Genomic DNA, 16133 nt, shown 5'->3' on the forward strand with positions numbered 1-16133 from the left:
GATTAAAAAGCCAGGGAATGATACCATAATGTCCAGAAATCAAGAGATCAGATCTCGGGTAGCTCCGGGCGTGGAAAGAGCAATAGAGAGATGCTGACACGGTGCTGCATCCAGCAGTGTGCTGTCCATTTTCAAGGTTAGCTTTTCCCTCCAAGTCTTTCCAAGGTTACATAGTTATATTGCAGCGCCTTGGGCTTGTAGGCAGCCTGCAGAGGGTCCTGCTCCATTTCCTTGCTTCTGGGGCTCTGCCACCTCCATGGGACCGTTGGGATGGGGATCAGACCTGCCACACTGCATGTCTCCAAAGGGACAGGGGAATGGTTGTGGCCACCAGACCCTTGCACCTCCCAACCATCCTCTTGCATGGCACACGGCTTACTCAGTTCATTGCTAAAGTTTGCTTCAGGCAGTGCTTCCCGGATAAAAAATAAAAAAGGAGGGGAAGGGAAACCAAGAAGGAAATATCCCTTTCTACTCACAGGAAAAATAAAATGTTTCTTACCATGATCCAACGTGATTTTCACTGTGCACTTGGTGCAGAAGAAGGGTGGGAGGATCTCCTCCCTACACATCATAGCGCCCTGCTTTTAGCTGGAGTGATGCTCCTTGCTGGCTGCAGGAGGAGAGCAAAAGTTTTTCATTAGAGAAGTTCGGCATTTATAATAAACTTTATACATTTTTATAAATATTTTGTATCTCAAGGAGAGCAAACATGCTCGGGGAGGGGTTTTGTTTAGCTGAGAAACAAGTCTTCCATAAACCATGTGGGACCTTTGCCTGTTATGAGGGATGGAGAGTGTGGGTCAAAAGCTGCCCCAAGCCACACTGCTCTAATAGGCTGAGCTGGGAATTCTTGCTCTTTGCAATATCCTCTGCAATTGTAGAATCATAGAATGGTTTGAGTTGGAAGGGAACGTAAAGATCATCCAGTTCTACTCCCCTGCCATGGGCAGGGTCACCTCCCACTGGATCAAGCCCCATCCAACCTGGCCTTGAACACCTCCAGGGATGGGGCAGCCACCACTTCCCCAGGCAACCAGTGTCAGTGCCTCACTACTCCCACAGGAAAACATTTCTTCCTAAGATCTCACCTCAATCTCCCCTTTTGCAGCTTAATACCATTCCCACTTGTCCTATCCCTGCATCCCCGATCAAGAGTCCCTCCCCAGCTTTCCCAGAGCCTCTTTCAGTACTGGAAGCTGCTCTAAGGTGTCCCTGGAGCCTTCTCTTCCCCAGGCTGAACAACCCCAACTCTCTCAGCCTGTCCTAAAAGATGAGGTGCTCAGGCCCTCTGATCATCTTCTTGGCCTCCTCCGGACTCACTCTAACAGGTCCACATCCTTCCCGTGCATCTCCGGAGCCTACCTGCACTGCTCTGCCAGTGAGCACCAGTCTGAGTGAATTACCCATGTTCCACAATAAATGTCACCACCAAGGTGGCCAACACAGAGAACCTGTTCTGGGTGTGGTGGGATACGGCACAGGGAATCCCTGCGGAAGGGATGTCCAAAGCATCGCACCCACAGCCTGTGCGAGCTGGGAGGCAACTGCTAATGCTTCCTGTGGCTGCTGCTCGCTGCTGGCTATCACAGTGCAGGGCTCTGAAGCAGTCAAAAAAACGCCTCTGAAACAAGTCACTTAAGAAGCGTAAAACCTGCACCTTGAAGAGGAGGTTGAGCTGGAATAAGCGCAATTCATATATGGACTGAGCATTGTCAGGTGCATCTATGGACTAAGCACCATTAGAAGCAGATGAGGCATAAAAAAAATTAAAAAGGAGTTTAAATATAGGTCTTTAAGGGTGGGTTTCCCATCACTAGGTAGATGTGATCCTGCTAGTGCTGCGGGATACCCCACAGGAGTCATTTGCAAGAGCTGGCAAAGGGGGATGTGACCAACAGCTGCTGTAAACCCCCTTGCAAATCTGCCTTCATGTCAGAAAGGGTAAGCCTGGAAAAAAAAAAAAATCCTGGAGTGCTGAGTAAAAGCTCACCAGGCAATTAGCATCACTGGTGCACATCATCTGCACTGACAGCCCAGTTGGGGTGTACAGCGCTGCCTCAGGTTGAAACAGGTTGCTGCCAACACCACCCTTTGATGGAAGGGAAACTGAGGCACAGTATTCTATGATTCTGTGATAATAATCAATGAAGGAAAGGCGGTCGTTTAAAAGACCGAAGGAATATTAGTCAGCATTGAAACGATTGTCTGAAAAAAAAAATACAGGCACACCCTGTAAGTGAGGAACTCAAAGGGTGTGTGGCAATAGCAGCATAAATATTTGATCTGTTTTCTTTGAATGATTTCCAGACCAATGCACGGACCAGGAGACCAGCAAACAAGATCTCTAAATTCAGCTTCAATTTCTGCATTTAAATTGGCACATCTCATCACAGGAGCCCAGTGGAAGGGCCAAACCTCCAGAAAAACTGAACGCAAAAGCCCATCTGCCATTGGAAAAAACCAGCTAACTCCATTACAGCCTCTGCTTTGTCACAGGAGACACTTCTCAGTTGTCACCAGGGAGAACTGAGAAGCAAAACCGTTTTTTCACCTGCCAAACGTCGCTAGCAGAATTACCTTTCGACACAAGCTCTTCTGCCGAGGGTGTGGGGTTTCCTTTTTTGGCTTGTAAGAGCTTCCGGAGAGTAATGCCAGTAGAAAAATAGCCAGTCAAAATGAAACAGAAAGTTGCTCTGTTTCCCTCCTTTTTATTATCTAAGCAAATTATTGCTAAGTCCCCACTTACCCAGCTTCTTTGAATGTCATTGTTGCTGGGAAAGGCTTTCTCTGTGTCAGTCTGTGTTTCAGCACTTGGATGTGGTTAAGCCTAGCAATGTCATATCCATCGTACCTTAATTCTGTTTGGAGATGGCAATGAAGCCACCACCAGTAAAGGTGTGAGTGCACCCCAGTGGAGATCGCTTTCTGCACCTCCCATCCCACTCTCCACCTTCACGCTCCTGCCTTCATGGATACTGGCACTTAAATGCTCTGCAGAGGGAATTTCTTCATCAAAAAGGTGTCCAAAACTAGGCTGAAACCACCCTATGAGCATATCCATCCTTTCCAGAAGGCCTGAGGAATGCGGCAGAGAGGACCAATCCCATCACTGCTCAGGATGGGACCCTCCAGGAGCTCTTCTCAGGCAAGATGTTTTGGGACGTGCCCAGCATTTCCATATTTCCCCTATTTAATTTAAGCTGTGGAGCTATTTATTCTGTAAAAACCCTGCACTTTTATTAGCCATTTATTTACAGTACGGAGCACTCCCCACATGCACAACCTGCTGCCAAGCGTAGGAGGAGGCTATTTATTTTGGAGCCTTGTCCAATTTACACTTGCCATGGAGCAAGGAACCATAAAAAGGATGACAAGCAGAGCCGAGCCAGCCCACGGGCTCTGTCAACACAGCCATTATAAGGTCTTATGCATCCCTTCCCTATAAACCTGTGTTCCAAATAGTCGTGATGGACATGGTCCGGAAGCAAAGCTGATTTAGACGGGTCCTTTTCTAATGTATGTCCCATTGGTGGGAGCTAGCTGGGAGGCATAGAGCTAGTGATCTCCCACCACCAATCCCCATAATATCCCTTCCCATAGGGCGTGAAAAGCTAGGGAAGAAGAGATGCAGGCACATCTCATAGAATCAGTAAGGTTGGAAAAGATGTCTGAGATCATCAAGTCCATCTATCAACACTACCATGGCTGTGCCTGCTAAACTATGTCCCGAAGCACCATATCTACACATTGTTTGAACACCTTCAGGGATGGCAACTCCACCACTGCCCTTGGCAATCTCTTCTGATGCTTCACCACTCTTTCGGTAAAGACATTTTTCCTAATATCCAATCTAAACTTCCCCTGGTACAACTTGAGGCCATTTCCTCTCATCCTATCGCCCGTTACCTGGGAGAAGAGACCAGCACCCACCCTGCTACCACCTCCTTTCAGGGTGCTGCAGAGATCAATGAGGTCTCCCCTCAGCATCCTGTGCTCCAGGCTAAGCAGTCCCAGTTCTCTCAGCCACTTCTCATAAGATTTGTTCTCCAGACCCTTCACCAGCTTCGTTACCCTCTTCTAGACACGCTCCAGCAGCTCAATGTCTTCCTTGTGCTGAGGGGTGGTGTGCTCAGTACTTTCCTCTACTCAGTGTTGGCCATCCGTCAGGAGGCAGCCAGCCATAGGCGCGTGGAAAACACCGGCTTAGGGGGTGGAAAAGAAGGGTCGATCCCATGCTTAGGTTTGTCTGACACCATGAGATGCTTGGCTTCTTTGCTGTGCCTCAGTTTCCCCCATCTGTGAAACAGGGTGTTCCTGCTTTGCACAGAGCCCCAGAGACAAAAACACACAACACAAATTCTCACTAAACACTCAACAGCACCATCATCTCCAGCAGGAACTGCCTGCTGCTTCATCCCATTCGCAATACCTTATAATTATGCTTTATGAGGACAAAACTAAAGATTTAGGAATTGTTTTACAGGATGTGCTTCCCTCCCTGGCACCCTAAAGTGCTCTTACAGAATCCCACAACACCAAACATCTGGGCAGAGCAATAAATAATAAGAAACAACAGTGTGCTCATTGTTTAGCAGCCTTTTATACTCCATCCAATGATTTTTAAATAAACAGGGTAGAAAATAATGGAAGTTGCAGGCCCTGGAACCCATTATTCTTGCATGCCAAGCCTGATGTCGCTAAGTGCAACAAGGACCCTGAAGTTAATGAAATGCCTGCCTGAACAAACTTTCATCATGCTGCTTAGTAAAATGACTTGTGCATCATAAAAGCAACATCACTCAAGCTGTTAAAATGTCTTTTGTGGAAAGTAAGGCAAAGGAGCAGGAGGAATACATTTGTTAAATTACATATAACCAGTAATAGATATTGAAAATATATCTTTACTTGGTTACTGGAGGTTGTTGAGTTTGAAGCATGAGGGTGGATTGATCAACTGCTGTGCCAGCAATTGAAACCTCCCATTTGAATGGGAAGCTGAAAAATCTTAACTGATTTTCATAGAAAATATTTATCCATCACCCCACCACGCCTGGAAAGGCTCCATTTCCAGAGCTGTTTCTGTGAAGAAATGTTTCATTGACAGTTGAATGAAAAAATAACCAAAACGCTTCAAAGCCCCCAAAGGAGTAGTTTTTCTGAAGAACACATTTAAAAGAAAACATCCACCCCATTCCTAAAATCTTCCTATTCTGGCCAAAGATCTGCTTTGCACGACAGCAGCTTTGCTGAGAAAAAAACCCTTCCAGCCAGCCCTAATTAAGCTCTGCTTTGTCCTGATGAGGCACATTTCTAGAGCTGGATTTTCATCTGCTCCAGCTTCCTTCCAAATGGCTGGAAAATGCCCTCAGATGGCTGGTGAGCGCTAGTTGCTTATGGAAGCCCTCACAGGTGATATATATCAATTATTGACATCGCATCCTGCTCTTTCCCAGGGGACACAAGGGCAGATCTCTTCTTTTTCTGCAGGATAGGAGTTAGAGTCTGGAAGTGTTAATTTTAAGCTTGGTTTGTTCCACCTCCCCTCTCCTCCTCGAAGTTTTTAAAAAGAATTTAGCTGGAATTTATTCTCAAGGTCACTTAAACGCACTGCCTGCAAGTAACCTACCCTGGATGGATGGATGGATAACTTTGAGTGTCATTTGTCATTCTCCTTCTTCTTTTATTTATAGAGCTGATTATAAAGGTGCACCCAGATCCAGGGGCTGCCTTGAAGTCAACGAGGCTGTGCCAGTTCACATCCACAGAGGAGGTGAGGCAGATGGCATAACCCCAATATCTTTCCAGAAGGACTTGTTGACACAAGGAGCCTTCTCCTGCAGTGAAAGGGCATGGCAGGAGGCGGACAACACCCAGCAGCTCTCGGCTTTAAGCACATGCCTAACCACAAACAAATTGCAGAGGATTTAGACCCAGGCTCGGGTACATTTTTAAATACGCCCATGCAAGCCTGGAACTGAGCTCAGAGGAGATGCCAAGGCACTTGCTGCACAGATATGGGTGAGGCAAAGGTGCCTAAGAGCAAGGAGGTGAAGCAAGAATCTGCCGTCTCCCTGATGTTGTTTTCATCAGGGTGCTGGCAAGATTGAGGTACCTGGAACAGGCAGTGGGAGGGACAGGGTAAAAAGTATTCTAGATTTCTGGCTGGAATAGAATCATAGAATGGTTTGGGTTGGAAGGGACCTTAAAGATCATCCAGTTCTAACCTCCTGCCATAGGCAGGCACACCTCCCACTGGATCAAGGTGCTCCAAGCCCCATCCAACCTGGCCTTGAACACCTCCAGGGATGGGGCAGCCACCGTTGCTCTGGGCAACCTGGGATAGCAACTCCCAAAACCTGGCTGTTGCCTGCACCTCTTTCTTCCCTGTGAAAGGGCTGCATTTCTTTGGAAGAAAACCATTTCCCCTGGAGAATGTGTTGAGCAATAGGCATGGGAAGTGTTTTGGACTGCAAATTTAAGAGAGGTTTCTGGAAGAAATAGCTTTTCCTCCTGCTGCTCCACTGACACAAGCCTGGAGGGCTCACTGTGTTTTTTTTCACCCCTCACTTAAACATCATCGGAGTTGTCACTTCAGAGCTCGTGTCTTGGACTACACAAGTGCTGCACAGTCCTGGACCCAGCCCCATCCCACCTGTGAATTATTTGCTTCTCTGGGTGCCCTAGCAATGCCCTGTTACTCTTCACATTTGTCCTACAGCTCAAAAAAAATATATGAGCTGTGGAATGCAGACAGATGGATAAACACCAGCAGGAGGGTGGTCAGTTGATGTCTTTAACACCTGCAGAGACTTCAGCTTGCAGGATGAGTGGAGGGATGAACACCTTAAGCTGTTCCCAGGTGGAGGGGAGAGCAGAGCATGCCTGAGATCCCATCATGGCCATCTCCCAACACCCCCTGCTCCCTACACCAGCATCAACCCAACACATCATAATTTCTGCCATAGGCTTAAGCCACAGGCAGGTCTTTTCACAGTCTTCTCCACTGTCTTGGAAACTACCCGAGACTGATATTGAGCAGCCCTCTCTACAGAATACTTAAAAAAAAGGTAAAAAAAGGCAGCGGAAGGTCAAAAAAAAAAAAAAAAAAGAAGAAGAAGAAGAAGAAACTGGGCAGATGCCTCCACTTCTGGGCTAGACTCCAGATTTGCCAGCAATGGTTTACATCCTTGTGGGCTCAGCCTGCAGATAATTATTGGATTGAATTACAGTTAATCCAGGCCTGAGGCTGGTTTAGACGGTGGTCAGAAATCCCCAGGAGGGAAGGCAACAAGATGGGTGTGTGTTAATGTATCCATGAAAAGGCATCATTGATGCTGCCTTTCCCTATTGCCGAGTCTTGCTCTCCTCCCGACCGCATCAGACCCAAAGCATCACAAAAATGCCTCAGCTTGCACCAACAGTGAGATGTTTCCACCCTGATATCAGCTTGGTTTTGCTGCTGGGTCCCAAGTGTAAAGGCAAAGTGTGGCTGCAGGGAGGTGGGGATGCTGAGCTCACTTGCATCCCATCAACTGGAGGCAAGGCAGCCAAACAACGAAGGAAACAATTGCCTCATTTTCCAGTTCTGTGGGCAAGGGCACTGCATGCAAACAAGGACCAGGCCAGCTGACACCAACACCTCTGACCAACTGTCCCAGGAACGCTGCCAGGAGCTCAGCTGAAGAAAATGTGTATTTCATCTCAGTTGGAGCAAACAAGGGATTTTGACTCTACACTCAATATGACTGAGGAGCTCTCACCTCACACCTAAATCCAGCACCTTCATCAGGTAAGACAGAGAAAATTTAGTCCCATGGTGAGTCCTTAGCAGGGCTGACACGTCAGCTCCTTTTGGGGATGGATGGATGGACAGTTTAGTGGTTGATAGGAATGGTTGGACTCGATGATCCTGTGGGTCTTTTCCAACCTGGTGGTGAGTCTGTGATCTCCTCCTACTACCTTTGGTTCTTCATACGAATGTGGGCACCTCTGGACGTACCTGCATAGGGTTCACGTCCCAGTGAGGAGTGTCCTTTGGGGCATGATGTCTAGGACATCCCCTCTTTGCACTGTCCTGCTTCTTACTGGCACCATGGGACAATGTTTCCCCTTCTCTAGCTTGTCCCAAGTCCACCTTAAACACTGACCACATGTATAAAACCCCACAAAGCAGACAGCTGAGCACAAAACCTGGAAAAACACCTTCCACAACTGTATGCAAAAAGAACCCAAAGCATCAGCGTATACCCGAAACCTTTTTCCACTCCCAGTTGCCTTGTAAGTGTCCCGAGTCTGACCTCCCTGTCCCTGAGCCTACCTGAACCAGCCCCATCCCTGAGTTTCATCCCCAGTTCCCCTTGACATTTTTCAAACATAAATAAAACCTGGAGCCCCCTCTGCTGCCCTTTCCCTTCCTCTGGGTCTGTGCCCTTCCTGCAGTGCTGGGAAGCTGCGTACAGAGCTCCTATTTCTATGCCTGGCTCTCCTTGGCTGTGCAGAGCCGACTTTCAGCCCAGCCATCAAACACACTGCAGCGAAGGAGCCAGGTCCGTAGGAATTCACAAGCCATTATGTCATGAAGGGTTGTTTTGTTCTGTTCCCTTTTAAAAATGGAAAGCACTCATGGCATTTAATAAAACAGATGGCTGGCTTGGCTCTTGGACCACGCTGTCCCCACCATTCCCCACACATGTGCCGGAGGTTCACGACCTCACAGATGGTCTGGATAAACGCAGTCCAGGGAGGCAGGAGGGAGGGATGGATCATAGAATCACCAGGTTGGAAAGGACCCACTGGATCATCGAGTCCAACCATTCCTATCAATCACTAAACCATGTCCCTCAGCACCTCATCGCCCCATCCTTTAAATATCTCTGGGGATGGTGACTCAACTACCTCCGTGGGCAGACTGTTCCAGTGCCCAATGACCCTTTCAGTGAAATATGGGGTAAAGGCTCCACACATGCTGGTGTCCAAGCATTTGGTACTCCATGAATCTGGGCAGGCAAAGGGCTTCATCTTGCAAGGACTTACAGGTGAAGTAATCAGGCATCACGCTGCAGAGTGATTTTATGTGAAGGCAAGGGTTTCAGCTGTCATGTTTCACTCCTGCACTGGAAGTCACCAGTGTCCGAACACTGGAAGAGACCCCAGCAAGGGCAGAGGAAGTGGTGAAAGCACTTATGGTCATCCTGGAGAGCATCAGGTTGATCGATGGGAGCCTCATCTGGTTTTCTTCTCCCCTGTCCCTGTGCTGTTGATCTTGTGCTCTCATAGCAAGGACTTTTGACTGCAGCCAGGCAAAGATCCGTCCTCAGGCCAGATGTCCAGGCCTTCCAGGCTGACCCTTGGCTGTGTGGAGCAGCCCTGTGTGCTGGCTCCAGGGCAAGTGCGCTAAGACAAAACTGCTCACCCTAAACTCTCCCTGCAGTACCACCAGGCAGGACCCAGAGTTCTCTGGACAGCATGTTCCCTGGGTCAGCGTCACCCCTGGTTTGTCCCAGACTCACAAGGAGGGTCCAGAAAGAGGAGCCAACACTGGAAGCAGCTGAGCAGGCTTGTTTCCAGGCCGGTGCAGCTGGGGAAAGTTTATTTAGCTAAGCTGCTACTGTCTCAAGGTCATTAAAGGCACACTTGATGCATTAGCCCCTATTTAAGCCATGCTGGTGGAACACAGGATCGGCCAAACATCATGGAAGAAACCAGGAGGAAACATCTTATCTTGTTTTGCTAAGCAAATCCTAAAAGGATGCTGTGTCCCGAGGGCTGCTGGATCTGAAGAGCTCCATCATCCATGCCCTCCCCACTGTGTCCCATTGCAGGGACAGCACGGCCCCACAGCCCCACGAAGGGGCAGCCCCACAAGTGCCACACTGGGAAATTCATGGAAGCAGCCTCCCCAGGTGGGATTTCAGCCCCTGGCACCAGTATGCACTACTAGCCCACAGATTAAAATCATGCATCAGGGTTTAATTAACGTAACTCAATCTCAGCAGGCTCCAACACATCGGAAAACAGCATCTCCTCCCTAGGAAACACTCCACCCTAGGAAAACCCCTTGTCAGTTGAAACGTCCCTCTGGGCTCACATCCGACCCCAGGGTGGCTAAGACCTCCCTGAAGCGTTGCACTCATAGCATGTCAAGGAGATGATCTCATTTGCCTGTGGCTTCCTTATCTTCTGCAGGCAGCAGGAAGCTCCCGGTGCTGGGGCCGCTGCGGTCCGTGGTCTTGTGGCTGCCAGCCTGAAACTATGAGGTCATTTTAAATGTGTTTTTAATGACCATGTTGAGATGTGCTGGACTTGCTCACCCTTAGCCCAACCTTTTCCAATATCTACCTTTTTAATTCCAGATTTTATTGGTGGTGTATATTTATAAAGCCTGTGCATAGGGCTTCATCAATAGGAACCTCCGTTCTCTCCTCAAGCATTCCTGTACCAAACTCTTGGATAACTTCTTAAACATACAAAACAATAAATCATAGAATCGTAGAATCACCAGGTTGGAAAAGACCCACCGGATCATCAAGTCCAACCATTCCCATCAACCACTAAACCCCATGTCCCTCAGCACCTCATCCACCCAGCCCTTAAACACCTCCAGGGAAGGTGACTCAACCCCCTCCCTGGGCAGCCTCTGCCAGTGCCCAAGGACCCTTTCCGTGAATTTTTTTTTCCTAATGTACAGCCTAAACCTCCTCTGGCGGAGCTTGAGGCCATTCCCTCTTGTCCTGTCCCCTGTCACTTGGGAGAAGAGGCCAGCACCCTCCTCTCCACAACCTCCTTCCAGGTAGTTGTAGAGAGCAATGAGGTCTCCCTTCAGCCTCCTCTTCTCCAGGCTAAACAACCCCAGCTCTCTCAGCCGCTCCTCATAGGGCCTGTTCTCCAGATATCAGCCCCAAAACCCAGACAGATGCCTTCTCCGATAACCCCTGTATTATTTCTGTTTTAATCGGCCTGCTTATCAAGTCAAGCACCTCCTACACCCTACCCGGGGGTAACACCAGGAGCATGTATAGCTCCTTATCTCCACCTACACCCTATCCCTCATCTCCATTTAATCCTTATTTCTAAAGTAACTTCAAGTGCATGTGTTCTCCTGCTCTCCACAGTCCTGTAGCTTTTCTATTAGCCATCGGCTGAGCAAAGCACATCCACCACTGCTCAGATCCTAAAGCAAACAACCAAACAAGGCCAGACGCTGAAGGAGCACTGAGATGATGGATACCTTCAAACCAAGATGGTGATGCAGACAGAAAAGCAGATAGAAAATAGTATTTACAGAGCCACAAGCTCCTGAAAGGAAGAAAATGAATGCTGGGTGACATAAGGGTGACAAGGGTGGTGAGGCACTGGCCCAGGTTGCCTAGAGAAGTTGTAGATACCCCATTCCTGGGTGTATTCCCGGCCAAGCTGGATGAGGCTATGAGCAACCTGATCAGTGGAAGGTGTCCCTGCCCATGGCAAAGGGGGTTGGAATTGGATGATCTTTAGGGCCCCTTCCAACCCAATCCCTTCCAACCCACCACTGTAATCATGAGAACGCAGCCATTCGCCCTTCATTTCAAAAGTTGAGCTTAGGAGAAACCCCTCAGGCAAATACACCCACTGCCAGAAACAGAGCTGGATATGCTTATGTACATGTCAGGATTAAAGGTAAGTCTCTCTGTCTACATATATTTCATAAATCACTCCATTTCCTTTTTTCAGGCTGCTTTCTCCCTATTTCATTAATTTCCTTGTTTTCTTCTCAGTCCTGCCTGCAGCACCTACACTGGGGCTCCACTACCAACATAATAATTAGGATGCCTTCTCTTTGTTAAGAACTTAATACTTATAAGTATGGTACCATTGCTGTTTCAGCACGTAATAATCCCTTTTTGACCACATTCCTTCAAAGACAAACAAAAAGAAGTCAAAATCAAGCACTGCAGGTGGGAGGGAGACAGCACCTGTCCCCAGCCTTCAATCCAGCTGTGGTGGCTGGTGGAACATCTCCATCCTGTCCTCACTTCAGGGAAAAAGGGGTTGCAGGAGCTGGCCAGGACCCAGCTCCAAATGTAACTTTGGAAATGACTCGAGAAACTCATGTAAATGAAATTCAGGGGAAAAAAAAACCTGCCTGTGACTCAGCCCTGGCAGAGAGGGGTCTACCTTCAAATGGGGCTTTTCCCTTGTGTTTTTCCTTCTGGCATCCTTCTAATATGACAGCAATTAAAAGCCCTGAAAAATGGATGGAAACAATTTGGAAGAGGTCTCTATTAGATTTGCTCTCATTAGCACTGCAGGCTATTTTTTCAGCTGCTAATTGACAGCTGCCTTCCATAAGTAATGTCAAAAAATAAAAGCCCTGAGGCATGATACCAGGGTAATTTTAACCGGGGCTGTCTCACCAGACATGCAAAGGAGAACAAGAAGGGAGACAGACACACGAGCCCACCATGACCAAGCTGATGATGGGCAGCTCTACTTTTAGGAACGCCGTGCCTTGGCAAAGCAGGGAGATGGGGCATGCATCACTCAGGACACACTGGGTCCTCCCACTGCCTGTTGGACCACACTTAGGGGCATCATAGAATCACCAGGTTGGAAAAGACCCATTGGATCATCGAGTCCAACCAGTCCCATCAATCACTAAACCATGCCCCTCAGCACCTCGTCCACCCGTCCTTCAAACACCACCAGGGAAGGTGACTCAACCACCTCCCTGGGCAGCCTGTTCCAGTGCCCAATGACCCTTTCTGTGAAGAATTTTTTTTCCTAATGTCCAGCCTAAACCTCCCCTGGTGGAGCTTGAGGCCATTACCTCTTGTCCTGTCCCCTGTCACTTGGGAGAAGAGGCCAGCTCCCTCCTCTCCACAACCTCCTTTCAGGTAGTTGTAGAGAGCAATGAGGTCTCCCCTCAGCCTCCTCTTCTCCAGGCTAAACACCCCCAGCTCTCTCAGCCGTTCCTCATAAGGCCTGTTCTCCAGCCCCTTCACCAGCTTTGTTGCTCTTCTCTGGACTCGTTCCAGAGCCTCAACATCCTTCTTGTGGTGAGGGGCCCAGAACTGAACACAGTATTCGAGGAGCGGTCTCACCAGTGCCGAGGACAGAGGGAGAATACCCTCCCTGGACCTGCTGGCCACGCCGTTTCTGATCCAAGCCAAGATGCCGTTGGCCTTCTTGGCCACCTGGGCCACTGCTGGCTCATGTTGAGTCACTGTCAACCAACACCCCCAGGTCTTTCTCCTCCAAGCAGCTATTTTTGGGGTTTTTATTTTTGGTCTCCTGGAAATAGCAGTGAAGTTCTTGTGCTGAAAGTCAACTGAAAACACACATTTAGCAAGAAAGCGGTGGAAGGAGGTGCACATTACTAAACACTACCACCATTTCTCAGCAAGATGAAGGAGGACAGGAGTATCAGCCCTTACTGGCATGCCTTTTGCTTGCTGGTGTGCTTGTCTGTGGGCATCATGGATGCTTTTTGCTATTCCGAGCAAGATGCAGGACTACACTGAATATAGCCAAGAGATGAATTGCCATAAATTTTTGTGAGGGATGCTTGCTCGGCACTGAAAATCCACAAAGGTGGGTTAGCCAGCAGAGCTGGATTTGAAAAGGAGATTAAGGTGCCTGGATGGACGTCCAGACTCTGGGACGCCATGCAGCAAGCAAGTGGGTGGTAATGAGATGTTTGCTCAGTGAATTTATGCACCAGCAGCCTTGGAAGTGACTGGAAGTCCAGAAAATGGAAAAGCAACCATACTCCAGGGCATACATTTCAACTCACTTGTTTAAATTGATTATTCATAAACTGTTGGTTTTCTTTAGTGAGTACCTCCCCGGCACCCAACCCAGATCTACTGCTTACTGAGAGCACTGACTGCAAAAGATTTTTGCAGAAAGGGCTCAAGATGTTCCCAAATTTCAGTGTGGGAGCTCACACTGAGAATCTCTTAGTCATAAGCAACTCCTGAACAGCTGAACTTGGACTTCCTTCCTTGGAACAAGGGTAGCCCAGCTGTTGGACATGCCCTACCAGGATGCTTCCACATGAGGCTCACATTACCTCAGCTGGAAACTCCGTTTCGGCTTTTCTTCCAGATGAACTGCAAAGGTCAACAGTGGTAGGAACAGTGAAAGGAAACGTATCAGCTGGGGATGATGCTAATCCAGCCCAGCTCTAGTGATGTCCTGGGAGGTATGTCAGGTGAGTCCGTCTTTTCTTCAGAAAGAAATGAGATTGGTATGGGAAGTACACACTAAACCACCTTGGATTGGTGTTAAATAGCTGCTTTCAACTGTGCTTTTGATCTCTGGGAAATTACAGGTCCCACCGTAGCTGCTGGCTCCATTAAGCAAATGCCAGAGTCACTGGGTCTCTCCTATTTCCCCTTTGAGCTTTCTAGGTCACTCCCAAAACGTGAGGGCTCTGTCCCCAGGCTATGGGGTGATCTCCTGCGCCTAAGACACACCACCATCCATTTTCCTGGTCCTCTTCAGATAAGGGATGACTAAAGGCCATCCTGGAAGTGCAGAGGGATAAGGACAGTTCAGCATAGACCATCAAGCACCTCAGTCTTTGCTCCATCCCCAGCCAACGCATCCTGGGTAGGTTTTCTCCTGGGTAATTAATGTTTTCAGGTGCTAGTAGATTAATTCCTACCACCACCACCAGCAGAAGCTATGGTGCCACCAACACAAAAAAACAAGTCAACACTTGGGCATCTATAAAGAGATTTTTCATCTACTTGGATTGATTTAAGTTAGTTATCAGGTTCTCAGCACTCCCTTCTTTTGGCTCATCAGAATCAAGAACCACAGGCTTTGCCACTGGGTGGGAAGAGCCCCTCAGCCCAGCGCGTGGAGCTGGCTGTGATTTACAGAGATGCCGCCAAGCATACATCTCACATGATTTCAAGTAGGAATTTTTTTTTACTGTTATTCCACACTGTAAATTTGTCTTTGCGTGACATAATTAACAACATCGCCTCACACAGGCAAGGCGATTTACAGGAGTGGAAATAGCTGCAGGGAGGTCATCACTGGAGAATTTTAGGAGAAGCAGCACAAGGGCAGGGGAGCAGCCTGGACCACACAAAGGGGTGGGTGGCTGCCCACGTGCTGCTTGAACAGCCACTATTTAGGGTTCTGCCCCACAGCACAGTGAGGAAAGGGCTTTTAAGACATCAGCGTGGCCTCTACCACCTCAACATATCATTCTATGTTGGTTATCAGACAGAGAGGCTATCGCATTAAGTAGTTCCTTGGGCATAAAGGAACAATGAAGGTTTTCCCCAAACAGAGGGAGCAGGGCGTTATCTGAAGCATAAATAACCACTAAATTTGTCGATTGCTCTGTTTCTATTAAAAAGAAATATGTAAGAGTTCAAATGCTGCAGCCAACTTAGCTAATAGTTGGCTACACCACTGACATATCTACATAGGCTCGCCCCTAAATAACTGAGCCTCAGAGCTGACAGGGAGGCCTCCACTAAAATAGCTCTTTCGAGGAGGAAAATGCAGTTTCTGCAAACTTTGAATTGTCTGCAGGAAACCATTTTGAAGAATCTATTTTCCCCTTGCAAACAAGCAACAAAACCCACAATGTTTAATTTCAGTCCAGTTTCCTTGAGATGAAAGCCCCGCAGTTTGTAAGGTTGAACCGAGATTCTAAATTTCATCCATGCAGCATTATCCAGAGCCTGCAAAAAGTTTGTTGTACTGGCATTCCCAACCTATTATTTGGGCTGGACTCGTTTCCCATGATCATAGAATCATTTGGTTGGAAACGACTTTCTAGGTCGAGTTCAATCATACCTGTCCACTACTAAACCAGATCCCTGAGCACTTCATTTACTCATCTTTTAAATACCTTCAGGGATGGCAAATACACCACTTCCTTGAACAGCCCCTTCCAGGGCCTGATAATCCTATCAATGAAAATTTTTCCTAATGTCCAATCTGAGCCACCCCCGGTGCAACTTGAAGGCACTTCCTCTCATCCTATCACTTCTTACTTGGGAGAAGAGGCCAACAACCACCTCACTACAACCTTCTTTCTGGGAGTTGCAGACAGTGATAAGGTCTCCCCTCAGCCTCCTTTTCTCCAGTCTAAACAACCCCAGGTGTCTCAGCTGCTCCTCTTA

Source organism: Phaenicophaeus curvirostris, chromosome 7, assembly GCF_032191515.1.
Source record: "Phaenicophaeus curvirostris isolate KB17595 chromosome 7, BPBGC_Pcur_1.0, whole genome shotgun sequence".
Classification (NCBI taxonomy): Eukaryota; Metazoa; Chordata; class Aves; order Cuculiformes; family Cuculidae; genus Phaenicophaeus; species Phaenicophaeus curvirostris.